Source organism: Hemiscyllium ocellatum, unplaced genomic scaffold (genome assembly GCF_020745735.1).
Source record: "Hemiscyllium ocellatum isolate sHemOce1 unplaced genomic scaffold, sHemOce1.pat.X.cur. scaffold_98_pat_ctg1, whole genome shotgun sequence".
Taxonomy (NCBI): domain Eukaryota; kingdom Metazoa; phylum Chordata; class Chondrichthyes; order Orectolobiformes; family Hemiscylliidae; genus Hemiscyllium; species Hemiscyllium ocellatum.
The window spans coordinates 743,775-765,838 of NW_026869341.1; the positions used below are offsets into that span (position 1 = coordinate 743,775).

Genomic DNA, 22,064 nt, shown 5'->3' on the forward strand with positions numbered 1-22,064 from the left:
CAGACTCTCCTCCTATTGGTCTGGAGCTGCCGTCAATCAAGCCGGCGCCGATTGAGAGGTGAGTGGTTGGCTCCTCCCTCTCCCTGCCCTGGGATGTGCTTCATCATTCACAGCGAATGGGGCAGTATCACAGAGCACTGGGGCTGGGGGCTATTCAGCCCATTGGGGCTGTCCTCTCTCCCTCTGTAGATGGTGCAAATCTGTCCCAACTACCCCCAAATCTTTCCTTAAAAAGTAAAATTCCAAGTCTGTTTCAAAATACCTGCTGAATCTGTGTCGTTCAGACTGTTCCAGATGCTCAGAACTTACTGAGTAAAATAGTGTTCACATTTTCACCTTGTATTATTTGCCAATTACTTGAACGTAGTTACTAAAAATTGTGACAGGGTTAACAATTCCTCTCTCTCTTTGCAAATTCAAGACCTTGGAACAAAATCGGCACCAGGTCAAAATCACTGCTTCACATTCTCAGCTGCAAGGATAATTATCTGTGCTTCAGCTAGCTCTGCACAAGAGAGAGGAATGCATCTTAATTTATTAAGATCAAAGAAACAGACCTCCGGTCCAATTCGTCTGTGCCAACAAGGAATCCTAAACTAATGAATTCCCATTTACCATCTATTGGCCTGTATCCATCAAAACCTTTCCTATTCATGTACCCAATTGGAAGCCTTTTAAATGTTGGGATTTTATCAGCCTCCACTACTTCATCTGGTAGCCCCTCCCATACACACACCACACTCAGCTTGAAAACGTTGCCACTTAGATCCCTTTTAAATCTTTGCCCTCTCAACTTAAACCCATGTGCTCTAGTTTTGGACCCACCTAACCTGAGGAAAAAGGATGCCAGCTGCTCACCTTATCCACGCGCCTGGTGCTTTTATAAATCTCCATAAAGTTACCTCTCAGTCTTTGACTCACGAGAGAAAATAGCCCCAGCCTATTCAGCCCCTCCCTGTAGCCCAAATCCTCCAATCCTGGTAACGTTTTTGTAAATCTTGTCCAAACCTTTTCAAATTTCACAACATCCTTCCCAGAACAGGGAAATTCAAACTGAAAACAGAATTCCAGAAGTGGCTTAATCAACGTCCTGTCCAGCCACAATATGACGTCCCAGCTTCTGTATTCAATGCATTGACCATTAACGGAGAGCGTTAATGGAGTCCCATTTGCCAGCGGTTCACCCTTATCCCTCTAAAACCTCCCTCTTCAAGTACCCAGTCAGACGCCTTTTAAATGCTGCAATTGTACTAGCCTCCACCCCTTCCTCTGGCAGCTCATTCCATACTTGCAATGCCCTCAACTTAAACACGATACCCCTTAAATCCCCTTTAAATCTTTTCCCTCTCACCTTAAGCCTGTACCCTCTCGTTCTGGAGCCACCGAACTTGGGAAAAAGTCCCTGACTGCTCACCTTATCCATGCCCTTCATGACTTTATAAGATCACCTCTCAGCCTCCAAATCTCCAGGGAAAATAGTCCCAGCCTATTCAGCCTTTCCCAATAGCTCAAATCGTCCAACCCCAGGAAAGTCCTTGCAAATGTTTTCTGAACCCTTTCAAGTTTCTCAACATTATTCCAAGAACAGGGAGATTGGAACTGACAACAGAATTCCAGAAGGGCCTTCATCAGTGCCCTGTCCAGCTACAATATGACATCACAACAGCTGCATTCAATGCATTGACCAATAACGGGGAGCGTACCAAATGCTGCATTCACTCCGCTGCCTACCTGTGACTCTACTTTCAGGGAACTATGAACCTGCACTCCAAGGTCCCATTGTTCAGCAATGTTCCCCAGGACTTTACCATTAAGTGCATAAGTCCTGCCCTGATTTGCCTTTCCAAAATATAACAGCTCACATTTATCTAATTTGAACTCAATCTGCAATTCCTTGCTCCAATGGCCCATCTGATCAAGATCCTGTTGTATTCTGAACTAACCTTCTTCACTGTCCACTACACCTCCAATTTTGGTGTCTTCTGTAAACCTACTGCCCATATCTCATATATTCACATCCAAGTCATTTATTTAAGGGCCCAATATCCATCCCTGCAGCACACTGCTGCTCACAGGCCTCCAGTCCGCAAAGCAACCCTCCATCATCATCCTCTGTCTCCTACATTCAAGGTAGTTTTGTAATGGCTTGCTCTCCCTGCATTCCATGTGATCTAACCCTGCTAACCAGTCTGCTTTGTGGAACCTTGTTGAATGTCCATATAAACAGCATTCACCGCCTGGCTTAATCAATTTTCTTTGTCACTTCAAAACACTCACTCAAGTTAGTGAGACCCAATTGTGCATGTACAAAGCCACAGTGACTCTCCCTGATCATTCCTTACCTTTCCAAATAGATGGATATCCTGTCCATTCGAACAACTTGCCTGCCTGACTTCAGGCTCACTGTTCTCTTGTTCCATGGCCTCTCCTTACCACCTTTTTAAAATAATGGCACCTCACCTGTCACTATCAAGGATACAAATATCACAGGAGAGGCCCAACAATCACTTCCCTAGATTTCCGGAAAGTTCCAGGATACACCTGATCAGGTTCCACGGCTTTATCCACCTTGATGCGATATAAGATATCCAGTCCCACCTCCTCTGTAACATGGACACTTTTCAAGTTATCACTGTTTATTTCTCCAAACTCTCGAGCTTCCATATACTTCTCCAGTAAAAATGACGTGAAATATTTGCATATATTTCACACCCTCTGTGATTCCATAGACAGCCTTGTTGACCTTTAAGCGGTCCTATTCTCTGGTCCAGTTAATCTTTTGTCTGTGATATATTCGTTTAATCTCTTTGGATTCTATTCCAGGACATCCCAGAAAGGCCTACTTCAAGGACCGTAACTTTCCTCCGACTTGATCAACAATGCCCTCCAACACATACCCTCCACTTCCCGCACCTCCACCTTTACCCCACCCCTCCAGCCACAATAAAGAATACAGCCCTGCGGGCTTCATCTTCCACCCCACTAATCTCCAGATACAGCGCATTAACCTCTTATTTCTGCTACCTAAAGTCAGACCCCACCATAGACATATTTCCCTCCCCACCGCTATCTGCGTTCCACAGAGACCATTCCCTCTGCACCTCCCTTGTTAGGTCCACACCCTCCCACCAACACATGCTCCACACCTTTGACCTTCCCTTACCGCCACGGGAAATGTAAAACGTTCAGCCACACGTCACTGAGCTCTGTCCAGGACCTCAAAACGATCTTTTCACATCAGGCAGAGATTTGCCTGCACATCCCAAAACCTCATATACTGCATCTGGACACTATGGGAAATTTAACATGGTTCATCCAACTAACCTACACATCTTTGGACTGTAGGAGTAAATTTGAATATCCGAAGGAAACCCTCACAAACACTGGGGAGAATGTGCCAACTCCAACACAGACTGTTGCCTGAGGCTGGTATCAAACCCAGGTCTCTGTTGCTGAGGAAGCAGCGCTAACCACTGAGCCACAATACTGTGGGATCTTTGGTGCTGATGTGCTGCCCCACTGATACCTCAGGCACTCACCCTGCCTCATTTCCTAAGAGGCAGTGATGATGGAGTGAAATTATCACTAGACAATTAATCCAGAGACCCAGATAACGTTCTGGGGACCTGGGTTTGAATCCCATCACGGCAGATTTTGGAACGTGAATTCAATAAATATCTGGAAAAAATAATCTAGTGACGAGAAGGAATCCATTGTCAATTGTTGAAAAAACCCATGTGGTTCACTCATGACCTTTAGGGAAGGAAAATGCCATCCTTACCTGGTCTGGTCTGCATGGGACTCCAGACCTATAGCAACGTGGTTGATTCTTAACTGCCCACTGGGTAAACGCAGCAATAAATGCTGGCCGAGCCAGTGATAGCCTCATCCTGTGAATGAATAAAGGAAACAGGTCAGGTTTTGTTCCTTCTCTAGTAGGTACATCCTACAAACTCAATCAGAAATGTTCTCGTACACACTGAACAAATACCTTTCCATCCAAGCCCTTAACACTACAGCACTCCGAGGCCATGTTGGTAAAGTTAAAACCCCTTATCATTGCATCCATATTATTCTTACAGATAACTGCGGTCTCCTGGTAAAATTCTGTCTCAATTCCCTGCTGACTATTGGGAGAGAGTCTATAATACAATCCCAGTAAGATGGTCATCCCTTTCTTATTTCTCAGTACTACACAAGTAACTTGCCTGGAGGTATTCCCAGGAATATCCTCCCGAAGCCCAGCCATAATGTTATCCCTAATCAAAAACACCTCTCTCCCTGCTGTTGGTCCCTTTCTATCCTTGCTATAGCATCTATACCTGGAACATTAAGCTGCTAGTCCTACCCATCCCTGAGTGCTGCCTCTGTAATTGCTGTAATATCCCAGTACCATGTTCAAAACCATACCCTGAGCCCACCTGCCTGACCTGTCAGGTCTCTTGCACTGAAATAAGTGCAGTGCAACTGGTCCGTCCCACCTCATTCTGTAGCTTGCTCTTGCCAGCCTTGACAGTCTGACCGGTGAACAGTACCAGCCTCAGACTCACCTCTTTTCTCACTATCTCTTTAGGATTACCCCGACTCCCTCACTGGTTTAACGTCTCCCGAGTGGCACTAGCAAATCTCCCTGCTCGTCAGGAGCCCATGCTTTCCCCTTCCTATGCCATTGGTACCAATGTACAATGTCCTCCCACTGGTTATTTTCCCTTTTGAGAATATTCTGCTCCCTCTGTGAGACATCCTTGCCACTGGCACCAGGGCAGCACCACCCCATTCTGATGCCTCACCGTCAGGTGCAGAAATGGCAGACTGTGCCCCTGACTAGAGAGTCCCCTATCACCATCGATCGTGTGGAACTGGATATACCTCACATTATGTTAGAAGCCAGTCTCAGTCCCAGTAACTTGGCTGTCAGTGCTACATTCCCCTGAAAGTCTATTACCAACTACATTTTCCGAAACAGTACACTTGTCTGAGATGGAGATAGCCACAGAAGACTCCTGCAGTACCTACCTACCCCTCCGAGCTTTCCTGGAGGTAACCCATCCAACTGACTGTATCTGCAGTATCCTGCAATCCTGAGACTGCACCTATCACACTCCCCGGCTCCTGCCAATTCCTCACTGCCTTTAATCACTCCTCCACCAATCCATGCGATCCAATTGAATTTGTAATCACACTTCCTGCAGACAAATCATCAGGATCATTGAAACTCTCCCTAATTTCCCACATCCAACAGGAACAGCACGCCACTCTACAACAGGCCATCACTCTGCCTTAATAATCTACAGACCAAGACAAAGGCACAGTCTTACTGCTCGATAAATACTGCCCGAGAATAACTTATGTTTTATATCTTAAACATTTAATCAAGAGACCGTAAGACATTAAAAAGAAATCCTCACTTTACTCACTATTGTAGATTTAATAAAATAAAACTGACTAAGATTGATGTTTGAAGAGACTGAAACTCACTGAGCTGATCCCCGGCTCTGAGTACTTCCAAGGGTGAGGTCTCTCTGAGGGCAGCTGTGAAATGTCACTGTTTCTCTTCTCTGCCTACTCCATTTCCAGAGGTTTTTAACTTCACAGCAAGTCAGCTCAGAGAGGTCACTGCTTGGTTTTATTCACTGGGGGTTGCCTTTGCTGCCCAGACCAGTATTTATTGGCCACCTTTCCTTGTCTTGGAGAAAGTGGTGGCTAACCGCCTCCCTGAAATGCTGCAGTCCATGTACACCACAGTGATGTTTGGACAACAGTCCCCCTCTGGCCCCACAACCCTCCCTGTCTCTGTAATCCCCCTCCGGCTTCAGAAATTACACGTCTGTGGCATCAGATTTTTATTTGGATTCGTTTTTGTTTAATAAACACCACCCACCCGCCCCCCCCCCACAAAAAAAAGTGAAATATTTCACCCCCAAACAAATTTCCGTTGATTGACCTTTTGGAGAGGCTGACACATGGAGGTTGCAGTACTTTATCTCACATTGTATGCGTAGAATGATGGAACTTTCTTTTAAACATTGCTAAAAAGGGAGGCAATGGCTTAACGCTATTCCTGCCAGACGAGTGATATGTGCAATGTTCCGAGGATTAGGGTTAGAATCCCAGCATGGCTGATGACGGCATCGGAATTCAATACAATCTAGAATGAAAAGGCGAATGATGACCATGAAACTATTGTCGATTGTTAGAAAACCCATCTGGTTCACTCATGTCCTGCAGGGATGGAAACGGTCATCCTCACCTGGTCTGGCCTACATGTGACTCCAGACCCACAGCAATGTGGTTAACTCTCAACTGCCCTCAGGAAAACTACTTTAAAAACTGTTAACAAATACCCCGCAGGTATCACTTAAAAACTGGCTGTTCCCATTGGGACCATGTGAATTTCTGAACGGCCTGAACTAAAAATGAATTTCAGTTTCACCTTCTCCCTGTCTTCCCTCGCTCTGTTTTCATCTAACTCCAAAACACTCATTGAGCCAAGTAGCACCCACAGTGCAGCCCTGTCATTGTCATTGTCTGCTCACACCTACACTGCCCTCAGCCTCCTGTACTGTTCCAATGTATCTCAATGGGAGCTCAGGGACAGCATCTCATCTTTCAATTCAGCCCTTTGTAACCCCAGAGTCAACATGGACCTTAGCAGTTTCTGAATGAACAGTCAGTTGTCAGAAGCTGGAACATTCCACCTGAAAAGGTACTGGAATTTGAATCCAAAAGGACATTTAATGGGAAGTTTGCAGGTAATTGAAAATATGAAGTTTACGGGTTAACATCACGAAGTGGGTGCCTGGGTCTAAATCTGAGGGTTCTTACAAAGAGACGAGGTGTAATTTGGATAAATCTGTGCTCCCTCTCAGGGCAATATCTCCTTCCTCAGCTGCAGGGCCCAGAACAGAGCACACACCCAAAGGGTGATCCAACCACAAATTTGTACATCTTTCTGCTTAACAAAAATATCGGAGATATTTTCCCACAAACAGAACAGACAAACCTTTCTCCTTCCACAGTTAAATGCCAATGATATTCAGATCCTGATGACTCCACTGACTGGAAAAACTTGCTTTTGAGATCCCAGCCTCAATTATTCTGATTTAATATCCTATGAAATGAATTCACAAAACAAAACTCAGTCAGTACAGGAAGAATATAAAGACATACTTTTCTCTTGGTATGTGCTTGATGTGTAAATGCCTCTCCTAAAATCACACGCTATTCCTGCCAGACGAGTGATATGTGCAATGACACCCCACCTCCGCCCCCCCAACCACCCCCCCCCCATCCTAGGAATGGGACATGTCCATGTGCCTCATTGTACCTTGCCCCCAATAAAGATGGCGGCCATATCCCAGGACCTTTCACCGCCTGAGGGCCGCAGCCATTTTCCCATCTGCTGCAAAGGTGGGAAAGAGTTTCTAATTCAGACTAACGTTCCGCACAGAGTGTAATTAAGACTTCCCAGTCTAAAGTGCCTCATTATCTCCTGTCTCCGAGGCCATTCTCCCCTTCTCTGTTTGTGTCTCCCACATTCACCAATGGCCGAGTCACGTGGCACTGCACAGGGAGAGTTACTGGTGACGTGTCATCCCACTGGCCACGCCCCTCATTCACTCCCATTGTTTGGATGACCAGCTGGTTCCACTTGGTCCACCAGTCCCACCCCCTTTTCCTATTGGTCCGAAGCTGCCATCAATCAGCTGGACCCCATTGTGAGGTCAGTGGTGGGATCCTCCCCCTGCCTGAATCAAACCCGGAAGGTGGATGGATGGTGAGAATCAGGAACAACAAGCAGGAGGTGCTGGGAAAGCTCAGCAGGTCTGGCAGCATCTGGGAACAGGAATCTGTCCAGTGGCCCTTCCTCAGGACCGATGAGAGCTGGGAAAATTAGGATCCTGACAGTGTGGAAACAGGCCATTCGGCCCTAAAAGTCCACAGCGTATCTCCGAAGAGTATCCCACCCAGACCCATTCCCCTCCCCTATTACTGTATATTTCTCCTGAATAATGCACCTCACCTACACATCCCTGAGCATTATGGGAAATTTAGCTTGGCCAATTCAACTAACCTGCAGATCTTTGTACTGCAGGAGATAGGGGTTAAAGAGTAAATAATGGGCAGGGACAGAACCCAGAGAGAGACAGGAACATTTGGAAAGACAAAGGAGTGGATTACGATCTGGCTGGGAGAGTGCATAGCTGTTAATGGAGGGGACAGGAATCTGGGTCTGGCAGCATCTCAGTGGAGGTGGCGGAAATGGCGACTGATGATCTACGTTTTGCTGCAAAAACAGACCCCGAGCTTCCAGCTGCCTGTCACTTTAACACACGAGCCTGTTCCCTGGCCAACGTCTCTGTCTCATGCTTACTGCAGTGTTCCAGTGAGGCCAGAACATACCAAATGGCCCGTATTTCAAGGACTGCAATTTCCCCTCCCATGTGGTCAATACCATCCACTATATCTCCTCCACTTCCTGTATCTCTGCCTTTGAAACCCACACCTCCAACTGCAACAAGGATAGACCACCCCCCCTCCCCCCACCAAGTCCTTACCTTCCACCCAGATACAACACATCATCCTCTGCCGTTTCCACAACCTACAATCAGACTGCACCACCAGATTCTTAAGGGGTTTGACAGAATAAATACTGATGTGTCTGAGGGTAAATACAGAGGGGGGAGTTCGAAACCAGATTCTGAGTCAGTCACAGAATCAAGGGTTCTGTTTCGGATTCATCAAGTTTAAGGGAACACGGGTAAGGGGTTTCAGTAGCAATGGATATGGAGTGAGGAGACAAGCAACATTTAAGAGATTGGAATTCCTGGTGTTTGGGATTGTGTAGATGTCTGATCAGAAGGTCAGCTTCACATCAGATACAACTGTAATATTGTGAAGAGTGTAGTTCTGCTGCATCGTTCCCAGTGAGAGGGAGAGGCTCAGCAGTAAGGGAAAGGAATTTGTCAGACAATGGGTTTAACCATTACAATGTTTCATTGGAGGAAACTGCACCTAATCGAGTAGTGGGAATGTGGTAAGCAGTTTGATAACTGAGTAACAGTGGAGTAATGGAGAGGGATGATGGGAGGGGAGAGCTGGGCATCGTCAGTGTACATGTGAAACCCAACATGGTGCTTTTGCACAATGGCACCTCCTGGCAGTATGTATGTGAGATACAGGAGGGGCCAAGGACACCAAATGCAAGGAACTCAGAAAGGAAAGGGAGAGAGTGGAGATGGAGCAGGATTTTGGGAGAGAAGGATAAAACCAGAAAAGACAGAACAAGGAACAATATTGGTGAATCAGTGAGGGGGACTGATGAGAAGGAGGAGGAAAGAGAGTTGGAAAGTCTATAGTTTAGTGAAATTAGGGTAAAGGGTCAAGATGAGTTCTGATAAGGCTTGACAAGAGACTGGAAGAAGATGTAAGTTTAGGACAAAAACCAGGAACACCATGTGAGGCAGTTTGGCTCTGTGGGCTAGTGAGAGGGAGGGAAGCAGCAGATTGGATTATCTCAGTCTTAGTGACAGAGAAACGCCATGTGCTCCAAACTCTTCTTGTTGGATGGAGGAGACAGGAGGATGGACAGTGTTTCACAAAGAAACAAAACCTGGGTAAGTGATATTTAAAGTGATTAAACAAACCTAATATATTTAACTTTTATCCAAAATATTAAAACAAATGACTGAAGTCCTGGTTCGAATCCCAACTTGGCAGATGGTGGAATCTGAATTCAAGAAAAAAATAACTGGAATTAGGAATCTCCTGATCTCCATGAAACCATTGTCAATGGCAAAAACAATCCTGCCAACCCGACAGTGGCCCAGCCAGCTACTCACTGTATTAATCACTGCAAAGTCTCAACAAAGGAATGAAACTGGGTGGACCACTCGGTATCTAACAAGGCACCAGAAAATACAGCCACAGAATCAGCCCTCTGGATGGTGCAACGTCCTCCAGACTAACATCTGGAGTTTGGTGCCAAAATGTGCAGAGCTGTCTCACAGACCAATCAAGGAACAGCCTGACATTCTCATACTCATGAAATCAACCCTTACAGACAATGACCAGACACCACCATCACCATCCCAAGATATTGAGATTGTGGTGATGGAAAAGCACAACAGGTCAGACAGCATCCGAGGAGCAGGAGAATCGACGTTTCGAGCCTAAGCCCTTCATCAGCCTGACCTGCTGCGCTTTTCCAGCACCACACTCTCGACTCTGATCTCCAGCATCTGCAGTCTTCACTTTCTCCTGAAATCTCTGAATATGTCCTGTCCCACCAGCAGGACAGACCAGGAAGAGGTGGTGGCACAGACAGGGAGGATTTGCTCTCGGAGTACTCAGCATTGACTCCGGACACCAGGAAGTCTCATGGCTCCTGTTGATTACTAGGTACCATCCTCCCTTGGCTGATGAATCACTTCTCCTTCATGTTGAACACCATTTGGAGGAAGCACTGAGGAAGTAAAATGGTGTCAAACGTACTCTGGGTACAGGATTTCAATGTCCACAATCGAGACTAGCTCTGCAACAGAATTACTGACTGAGCTGGTCAGGTCCTAAAGGACACAGCTGTTCAACTGAGTCTGCAATGGGTGGTGAGGGAACCAAGAGGGAAAAAACATACTTGATCTCATTGTTATGAATTGACCAGCTGCAGATACATCTGTCCATGACGGTATCGGACAGGACACATTCCTCTTGGAGACAAAGTCTTGGCTGAAAGTTGAGAAAAACCTCCATTGTGTTGAGTGACACTATCACCGTTCTAAATGGGACAGACTTTGAAGAGATGTAGAATCTCAAACTGGATCTCTGAGGCACTGTGGGACATCAACAGCAGCAGAACTGTACTCCAGCACAATCTGTAATCTAATGGGTTTGTAAATCCTGCTCTCACCCATCACAATGGACAGGAAAGGAGGGCATGCTAAGAGCAGCACCAGGTGTACCTAAAAATGAAGTGCCAACCTGGTGAAGCTACCAAACAGGACCATCTGCATTTCAAACAGCATCAGCACCAAGCCACAGAGCTAAGTGATCCTACATCCAATGGAACAGATCGGAACTCTGCAGTTCTGCTACACCCAGTTGTGAATGGTGATGGACAATTAAATAACTCACTGGAGGAAGCATCACAGATATCCCCACCTTTACTGATGGAGGGGCCTCACACATCCATGCACCAGATACGACAACAGCATTTGCAGCTATCTGTATCCAGAAGTGCAAAGTGGGATGATCCATCTCATCCTTCTGCAGTGGTTTCCAACATCACAGATGCGAGTTTTAAGCCAGTTTGATTCAGTTTGGATAACATCAAGAAATGGCTAAGTAGTGCAAAGGCTACGGGCTCTGGCAATAATACTGACAGAGGAGGTTCCAGACTGAGTCTGTCTGTCATAGAGAGTATGGCTGCCTCATGGAGTTTGAAGCACTGCAATGGGTCCATGCAAGTCATGTTAGTCAAGGATATTATAACGGTGGCTGAGAGTACTTTTGATGAGGACTCTATTACTGAGGTAGTGTGGGCTGAGGTTAGAAACAGGAGAGGAGAGGTCACACTGCTTAGAGGTTTTTTATAGGCCTCCACAGAGTTCCAGGGAAGTTGAAGAGAGGATTAGCAAAATTATTCTGGGTAAGAGCAAAAGTACCAGGGTGGGCATTATGGGGGACTTTAGCTTTTGTGCAGAGAGGTAGCGAGTCTGTTTGAGAACGTGGCTGAAGAGCTTATGGGGGACTTTAGCTTCCCCAACATTGACTGGGAATGCTATAACTCTCATATGTTGGGTGATCAATTTTTGTCCAGTGTGTACAGGAGGGGTTCCTGATACAGTATGTCGAAGGCCAACAAGAGGGGAGGCCACATTGGATCTGGTGATTGGTAATGAACCAGGCCAGGTGTTTGATTTAGTTTTAGGTGAGCACTTTGGAGAGAATGACCATAATTCAGATATGTTTAGTTTAGCAATGGAAAGGGACAGGTACCTGCCACAGGGCAAGAGTTATCAATGGGGCAAGGACAATTATAATGCAATTACGCAGGAATTGGGATGCATAGAATAGCGTAGCAAAATGCAGGGGATGCAGAGAATGAAAATGTGGAGCTGGTTTATAGGACAGATATTGCACGTCCTTGATAGGTATGTCCCTGTCAGGCAGGGAGGAAGTGATAAGGTAAGGGATCCGTGGTTTATTACAGAAATTGCATCGCTTGTTAAGAAGAAGAAGGAGGCTTATGTGTTGATGAGACAAGATGGTTCAGATGAGGAGATGGAGAGTTACAGATCAGATAGGGAGGATTTAAAGAGAGAGTTAAGAAGAGCAAAGAGAGGACACGAGCAGTCTTTAGCAAATAGAATAAAGGAGAACCCTAAAGTTTTCTATAGGTATGTGAGGAATAAAATGATGATTACGGTAGGAACAGGTCCAATCAAAGACAGAATGGGAAGTTGAGTGTGTACCATGTGGAGATCGGAGAGGTGCTAACGAACATTTCTCATTGGTTTTCACTCAGGGAAAGGAGAATATTGTAGAGGAGAAGAATGTGGTATGAGATATTAGACTAGAAAGGATCGTGATTAGTTAGAAACAGGTGTTATCAATTCTAGAAAGAGTGAAAGTAGACAAGTCCCCTGGGTTGGATGGGATTTATCCAAGGATTCTCTGGGAAGCTAGGGAGGAGATAGCAGAGCATTTGGCTTTCATATTTGAGTCATCATTGTCTACACGTTTGGTACCAGAGGACTGGAGGATTGCAAATGTTGTGCCTTTGTTCAAGGGCAGTAGAGATGACCCAGGTAATTATACACCAGTGAGCCTGACTTCTGTTGTAGGAAAGGTTTTGGAAAGGATTATAAGAGATAAGATTTATAATCATCTTGCAAACAACAATTTGATTTCAGATAATCAACATGGTTTCATTAAGGCAGGTCATGTCTCGCAAACCTCATTGAGGTTTTTGAGAAGGTGACCAAGCATGTAGATGAGGGTAGGAAAGTTGACGTGGTATACATGGACTTCAGTAAAGCCTTTGATAAGGTTCCACACAGTAGGCTGTTGGAGAAAATGCAAAGGCATGGAAATGAGGGTGATTTAGCAGTTTGGATTAGACACTGGCTTTCTAAAGGAAGGCAGCGAGTGGTGGTTGATAGAAAATATTCAACTGGAGGCCAGTTACTAGTGGTGTGCTACAAAAATCTGTTTTGGGACCACCACTGCTGTTTGTCATTTTTAGAAATGACTTAGACGCAAGCATAGGTAGATGGATTAGTAAATTTGCTGATGACACTAAAGTCGGTGGAGTAGTGGACAGTGTGGAAGTATGTTACAGATTGCAGGGGGACTTGGATAAACTGCAGAATTGGGCTGAGAGGTGGCAAATGTAGTTCAATGCAGCTAAATGTGAGGTGATGCACTTTGAGAAGAATAACAGGAAGGCAGAGTACTAGGTCAATGGAAAGATTCTTGGTAGTGTGGATGTGCAGAGGGATGTCGGAGTCCATGTACATAGATCCCTGAAAGTTGCCACCCAGGTGGAAAGTACTGTTAAGGTGACATATGGTGTGTTAGGTTTCATTCATAGAGTAATTGAGTTCCAGAGCCGCAATATCATGCTGCAAAGATACAAAAAGCTGGTGCAGCCATACTTGGAATACTGTGTGCAGTTCTGGTGCCCATATTTCGGGAAGGACAGGAGGAATTGGAAATGGTGCAGAGGAGATTAACCAGGATATTGCCTACTCTGGAGGGAAGGTCTTACAAGGAAAGGCTGAGAGACTTGAACCTGTTCTCCTTGGCAAGAAGGCTAAGAGGGGATTTGATAGAGACATACAAGATGATCAGAGGCTTAGATAGGGTAGACAGTGGAAGTCTTTTTCTAGGATGATGATGTCAGTATGCACGAGGGGGCATAACTACAAATGAGGAGTGATAGATTTAAGACAGATGTCAGAGGCAGGTTCTTTACTCAGAGAGGGGTAACGTACTACCTGCTAATGTAGACAACTCAGCCACATCAGGAAGATTTAAACAATCCTTAGATAAGGACATGGGTGATTTTGGGATAGTGTAGGGGTGAGAATCAGTTCACAGGTCAGCGTGACATCAAGGACTGAAGGGCCTGTTCTGCGCTGTATTGTTCTATGACTATTGTGCTACAAGAGATTTCTGCTCTCTTAAACAGAGTGACAGATCTTGTATGTTGGCTTACGAAATGTCACTGATCGCTACCAAAAATGTACGAGGTCAAGTTAGGGCAATAATAAGTTGCTGCAACAGGAGGGGAGCAGGTAACTCCATACAAAACCCTGCTTCTTCTCACCTATTTTTACCTCCAAAATAGAGGGAAAGCACCTCTGGATCCCACCACAACAATTTGTCCCACAATCCTGGTATCTGGCTGCGCACTAGGTGGAGTGGAATAGTCTGTACTGGGACCCATTGGGGCCCTGAAACACTTGGTAAAGACTAAAATCATCTGAGCATTGAGAACCCCACCACATTGTATGCATTTTCTATTGTTTTTACTCGGTTCCCTTGTTTTTCCGAATGAACCTGTTTAAAGTTGTTATTAGACACACCTGCACTCGCTGTGAATTGAACCCAGGCCTCCCGGTCAAGATTCGGGATATTTTCACCGCATCACAAGACATCGACTCTAAATTCCCTTGTCCCTTGTCCCTTGTCCCTTAATGTTTCTGGTGCTTAGCTGCTGAGTCACGCCCGAATCAACTCTGCAAATGGGAGGAAGGGGCGGAACTGGAGGACCAAGCAGCGGCCAGTCCTCCAACCAGAGTGAGTGAGGGGCGGGGCCAAAGCATTCTCGGGAGTGAACGCGTCAGGATTGGTCAGAATGCAAACTGTTTTGCAGGATTGATCGTTTTCACTACATAGTGGAGTGTTAAACCTCTGTCATAAATCAATGTGAGATTTTAAGAAATAGTTGTGATGTAAATCTGATAACGTACATATTTTCAATCGATTTGCACAAATTGAGTAAGAAACTTGTTTTCAAACTCAGAACGACTGGTAATTTACATACTTGGCCAGTATGGTTGAGTTGGACCGAACAATCTACTCTCATACTAGCCAGCTCTATATCTGTAAGTCGACAGAACTGTTGTTAATGACAAATATATCACCCATGATTCTCTTCAGTTATGAATAATCTGTATAAACTCACCGGAAACCTCAGACGCACGCGCAGTTTGGTTCCTATGTGGCACATGCGCAGTGTCACACTGATCGGGACAGGGAGAGGGAGAGTCACGGAGCTGAATTCTCCGGCAGCGGCTGCGATCGGCTTCAGAGAGTGAGCTCAGAGCCGGTGTGTGGGAGCGTCGCTGGGAGAAAGGAGCGGACAGAATTCACAAATCTCGGATAGAGGTAAAAAAACACAAAAAAGCCCCTCCAGGCCCGGGGAAGGAGGTGGCGGTCTCTGATCAGGGAAGCGGCCCAGGGTCACGGCCGCCATTTGTTTGAGGGAAGAGGGAGCGCTCTGGGCCGCCATGTTGTGAAGGTCAAGGTGCAGGAGGGCGGGGCTCTCGGGGTCTGTAGAACAATCAGAGGAAAGGGAAGCCCCATTGTTACTGATGAATTCCATGAACACAGCGTCACTGGGCGGTCCCGCAGGAATCTCCTCTCTCAGTCCCTGCTGTGATGTTTCACCCCAATCACAACCAGCAGCTCTCCTCCTCTCTCAGCTCCCCTTCTGTCCTTCCTGCAGCATCTGTCCCCTGGGGCATTGAGCTGCCTGTCCTGTCCCTCCCTCAGCTGTTCTTCTGTAATACCTGGGATATCCCAATGCCATTTTAGATTACTTCACCAAAGACAGGGATGTATCCGATGTATTTTTCTTAACATCAGCAATTGTTTAATACTCACTTACATGTTTTTAATTACATCATTTTTGAAGCATTTATTTCACATTCAATCATTTACAATGGTGGGATTTGGACTTGTGTCCAGAGAACACTTGCTGAGTTTCTATATAAATAGTCACACAATAATGCCCCAAGGCCATCACTTCACCTGCTCACAGTTTGTGTATCCCAGTGCAACATGAATCAAAACCCTTTCTTCCTGCACAATTGTTTGACCCGGCGCTCTGGTGTAGTGACTCAGTACCTCACCGTATGGTATCCCTCACTGTGGGGGTCTAATTGCTGCTTCTGTCAGCCTCTCTCACTTTTGAAGCTACTCCAGATCATGAGCCAACAGAATTCTCCGCTCCAGAGAGATGAGGCAGCACAGGTCAGGAATGGAGACTGGGATTTTCCAGATCTATGTGGGGCTCAGTGCCATTCTATATGTGTCACCCTCAAAGCATTAGTCTAATTTCCCATTCTGCCCCTTTCTGTGTCTTCTACAGGTACTCATGGAGTTCCTGACTCAATAGACTTGCCAACTGCTGGCTGGGACGATGGTTGGTCAGCCGGAAAGACACAGTCAGGGAGGTCGGAGTCATCAATCAACCCTGCTGCCAGGTAAGGTCATTCCAGTGCACAGAGCAGAAAGTAGTAAGAGGGATCCAAACATCAGCTAACAAAACAGGACATAGAGAAAGTGCTGGAGGGGGAGCACAGTACAGACACAACCCAGGCTCAATCACCATACCTGCTGCAAGTTTTGTTGTAATGAGACAGCATCGGGAGTTCCCAGTTATCAGTCCAGTCCTGTGCTTTCTTAGGGAGCATCAGAACAACTGAGGGGAAAGCAGGCCTCCCATGAGAGGGTGGTAATGCAATCTGGGATCTTTCTGTTCCCTATTCCCTCTCCAACACTATCTACGGCTTGTATTGAGGACCAGTGTCTTCAATCATTCTAACTCCTATCACAGTTCCTATCTCTGTCATCTCCTCCCCTCTCACCAATTATTTCACATATTTGAAACCTCCAGTCCAGATGACCATCCATAACGCTGTAACTTGCTTTAGTCTCTACAACATGCCTTGTCTCGATAGTCTTCTCCTCCAATAACTGCAGACGTAGGGTCTGTTTCTGTGCGGCATGATTCTTCGGACGAGGTTTCCTAAATGGAATGAGTCACATTTGCCTGTGTTTGGCCCATATCCCTTCAAACCTTCCCCTCTCCATGTACCTGCCCAAGTATCTTTTCCATGTTGTAATTGTACTTGATTTTACCATTTCCTCTGGCAGTCCATTCCGTCTATGCACCATTTTCTGTGGATAATGTTGCCCCTCAGCTCCCTCTTTAAATCCTTGCTCTCTCACCCCACCTTTATGCCTCTAGCTTTGGACTCACCTACCCTTGGCTATTCACCGTACTTAGGCCCTACATTGTTTCATAAACCTTTATAAGGTCACCCCGTGGCCTCCTCTGCCCAGGAGAAATATTGACGACAGTGTTACCAATATCTCCAACTCATGTACTCAATGCTCTGACCAATGAAGACAAGTGTGCCAATTACCGCTTTCAACACCCGGTCCCCCTGTGATGCCAGTCCAAGGAACAATGTAACTGCACCCCTTGGTCTCTCCCTTTTCTAAAACACTCTCCAGGGCCCAACCATTAACTGTGTTAGTCCTCCCTGGTTTGTCTGATTAAATCCAATACCTGAATTAAACTCTATCTTTCATTCCTTGGCCCACTGGCCCAGTTGATTAATATCCCCTTCGATATCTATATTCCCTGCCCACTCTTCCACTAATCTTGGTATCCACAAACATACTAACAGGGACTGCTCTCTTTTCACTCAGATTGTTTATGTAAATGGTGCACAACAGTGGTCCCAGCACCAATCCTTACAGCACACTGCTGGTCAGAGGCCCCAGTTTAAACAACAACCCTCTCCCACCATCCTCTGTCTCTCACTGTCATCCCATTTTGTATCCAGTTGGCAAGCTCTCCCTGATCCTTTGTTATCTACCGTTACTAACCAATGGATCATGCTTCACCCTGAACAAGGGTTTGCTGAAGCCAGAAACAACGTCTGTTGCTCTGCCTTTGTCTATGTTTTTGGTCACATCTTGAGCAAACTCCAGTCAAGTTTGTGAGACATGTTATCCCACGCACAAAGCCATGCTGGCTGTTCGTAATAAGGCCTACCTGTCAGAACAACTGACCCACCCTGATGTCTCGCTCATCAGCCTGTAGCTCCCTGGCTTTCTCTTGCAGCCTTTCTTAATTAATGACACAACATTATAATCATAGTCAGAGAGTCATACCACACTGTTCTGTTAACACTAACCATACTCTAAAACGGATCTCATCCCACCTACCTGTTCCTGGATCATATTCCTTCATACCTTTCTTATTCCTGCCCTAATCCAAATGTCTTTTAAACATTGTAAATGTCCCCACATTCACCCCTTCCTTGGGAAGTTCATTCCACACACAACCCATCCTCTGTGTAACAATGTGCTCCTCATGTCTTTTTTTTATATGTCTCTCCTCTAAACTTAAAAATGTAATGCCTTGCCTTGAAACTCCCATTAACTCGATCTATCCTCCTCATGATTTTATAAACATCTATGAGGTCATCTGTCAACATTCAGGTTTCAGTGAAAAATACCAACCTGTTCAGCCTTTCTTTATACTGAAGCCTTTCATACCCAGCTACATCCCAGTAAATCTCCTCCCAACCCTTTCCTGCTTAATAATATCCTTCCTATAACTGGTCGACCAGAACTGGACACAGTATTCCTGAAGAGGACTCACCAATGGCCTGTATAATCTCAATATGGCTTCCAACTCCGATATCCAAAGGACTGAGCAGTGAAGGCAAATGAGGCAAGCACCTTTTTTTAAACTATCCTGTCTCTCCATGTTACAAATTTCAAAGAATTATGTACCTGAACCCTGAGGTCCCTCTGTTCTACGACACTCCCGAAGGTCCTACCATTAATTGTATAAGCCCTGCCCGTGTTTGTTGTACCAAATGCATTCCCGCACATTTATTCAGATTGAACTCCATCTACAGCTTTTCAGCTGTTCATGCATTTCATCAGGATGCCTTTGTAATCTCAGAAAACCACCTTCACTGTCCACAATGCCACCCTCCAGTCTATCAGCCTCTCACACATAGCTCTCTATGGTACAAATATCTCTGCTAGGCGCCCTACAATGTCTTCACCAGCTTCCCACAATGTCCTGAGCTACATTTGATCAGGGCCTGGGGATTTATCTACCTTTGTGTTTTAAACCCTCCAGCACCTCCTCTTCGATAATGTGGACTCATTTCAAGACATTGAGTCATAGAGATATACAGCATGGAAACAGGCCCTTCAGACCAACTCCTGCATGACGTTTCTAGTCACATTTGCCACAATTTTGCCAATATCCCTCTAAACCTTTGCTATTCATACACCCATCCACATACCTGCAAATAGCCTCCCCAGATCTACTTTAAAAATTCCTGTCCAATACTATCTTGCTCCATTGAATAACTTGAACTTGTGGGCCAGGCCTTTCCTTTTCCATCACTATTTTCAAACGAATACAATTGTGGTGACTTTCCAAAGGGCTCCCCCACTAACACCTCAGTCCCGTTCCCAACCTTGTTTCCCAAGGGGAGGTCAGCTTTAGCCCCATTCTCTAGTTGGGCCACTTACATAATGACTGGGAGTTTCAGGAACACACTTAACAAATTCCTTTCATCCAAATGCTTAACTTAGTAGGAATCCCAGTCCAGGTTTGGAACAGTTAGGATCCCCTATCATTACAACCCTAATATTCTAAGAGATATCTGAGATCTCCTGACATATTTGCTCCTTCATCTCCCATTGCCTATCGCTGTAGTCCGACCATAGAAAACTAATGGCCAATTTTTATTTCTCAGTTCCACTAATATCGTTTAACTGGGCGATCCTGCATGAATACTCCCTCTAGGTCCTGCTGGGATGTTTCCCCCAGTCAAAACCACCAGCTCTCCGCCTGTTTTGCCTCCTGTTCTATCCTTCCTGCAGCATCTGTCTCCGGAACATCGAGCTGCTGGGCCTGTCGCTCCCTCAGCTGTGTTTCTGTAATACCTATGGTATCCCAATCCCATGTTCCCATCCATGCTCTGGGTTTATCTGCCTTATCTGTCTGGCCCTTTGCATTGAAATAACTGCAGTTTAATCCACCCGTTTTCCCTCATTGTCTGCTATGTTCGTGCCTGCCTTGTCTATTTATATTGCTGTCTACAACATCTGTACCAGCCTCAAATTTCCTTCTGGCCTTACAACTCTTTGGAGTCACACAGCCCTGCCAGACAAGTTTAAATCCTCTCGAGCAGCTCCAGCAATGTTCCCCACCAGGATATGGGTCCCCCTCCTGCTCCCAGTTCAGGTGCCTTCCCAGCCCTGTCTACCTGTGCTGACACCTTCAGACATCCAGGGACTTGCCCACCAAGGTCCCTGTATTCCTCAGTACTCCAGGAGGACCGACCATTCATGATGGATATCATTTGTTTATGAGACTTCCCACAGTGCATTGCCTCACAGTGATCAGAAGTAAACTCTGTCTGCCATTACTCTGCTCAGTTTATCATCTGATGGACATTAGACTGCAGCCTGAGTCCATCCCCCTCACCATGGACAACACCCTCACCTTTCATGTTATCTACAAACCTACTAATGTTACCTTCTGCTTTCCCATCCGAGTGATTAATGTCCATAACGTCCAGCAATGGCTCCTGCACAGATCCCTGTGGTACACCCGCTGGGCAAAGGCTTTCAATCACAAAACCAACCCTCCACCAATTGTGGAGCCAATTTACCAACTGACCTTGGATCCCATGGGATCTTCCCTTTTGGACCAGCCTTCCGTGTGGGACCTTGTCAAAGACCTTAATGAACTCCATGTAACCCACATCATCTGTACTGCCCTCATCAATATTAGAGGGCAGTTGTCTAGCAGATCCATACAGACAATCCTGACTGAAACTGCGGGGGTATCCGTTTCTGGCGAATACATTGTAGAGGTGTTCTTCTTCCTCTTTTTGCCGTTCTGGTGTACTGCAGTGTGTTGTGGTCCTTTTGAACCGTGTCTTGATGCAACTTCTTTTGTGTGTGTTGGCGTGGTTGCTTTCGTAGTTCAAGACTTGGTCTGTGTGTGTGGCTTTCCTGTATACCTTTGTGGTGAATTCTCCGTTCGGTATTCTCTGTACCATCACGTCTAGGAATGGGAGTTGGTTGTCCTTTTCTACCTTTGTAGTGAATCGGATTCCTGTGAGTGTGGCGTTGATGATCCGGTGTGTGTTCTCTATTTCTGTGTTTTTAATTATTACAAAGGTGTCATCCACATATCTGACCCAGAGTTTGGGTTGAATTTGCGGTAAGACTGTTTGTTCTAATCTTTGCATTACCGCTTCTGCGATGAGTCCAGAGATGGGTGAGCCCATGGGTGTGCTGTTGATTTGTTCACATATTTGGTTGTTGAATGTGAAGTGTGTTGTGAGGCACAGGTCCAGTAGTTTGAGTATGCTGTCTTTGTTGATAGGTTCCCCGTCTTGTTGTCTGTTCTGTACGTCCAGCAGGTTGGCTATTGTTTCTCTGGCTAGGGTTTTGTCAAGAGAGGTGAACAGTGCTGTTACGTCGAATAGTTTCTTCCTTGTCTATGTGTGTATTTCTGATGATGTCCAAGAATTCCTGTGTTGACTGTATAGAGTGTCTGGATCTGCTGATCAGGTGTTTCAGTTTCTGTTGTAGCTCTTTAGCCAGTTTGTGTGATGGTGTCCCTGGTAGTGATACTATGGGTCTGAGTGGGATGTCTGGTTTGTGTACTTTAGGTAGTCCATAGAATCTGAAGGTGTTGTTGCTTTCAGTTTTCATTATCTGTAGGTCAAACGTGGTTATCTATCTTTTTTGTAGTTTCTCAGTGTGTTGTTTATTCTATTGGTGAGCTGTGGGGTGGGGTCAAACACCACGCAATTTCATCAACAGATGCCTCAGGGAAAGACAACGGAACGAGGACATGCCGCGGCCCAAAGGACTGGCCCATGTTACCATACGTCAGGAACACCTCCGAACTGACAGCCAGACTACTGCGACCACTCGGACTCATAACAGCACACAAACCAACAGCCACTCTCAGACAACAGCTCACCAGA

General features: G+C 45.8%; 1 long non-coding RNA gene across 1 annotated transcript in view; it reads right to left on the reverse strand.

Annotated features, from left to right (window-relative positions):
• Positions 1-3,886, reverse strand: part of LOC132814961 (uncharacterized) — a 38,995-nt gene extending 35,109 nt beyond the window's left edge. Inside the window, exon 1 of the long non-coding RNA XR_009644607.1 lies at positions 3,782-3,886. This is a non-coding gene — a long non-coding RNA (uncharacterized LOC132814961). The remainder of the gene's footprint in view (positions 1-3,781) is intronic.
• Positions 3,887-22,064: the final 18,178 nt, after the last annotated feature.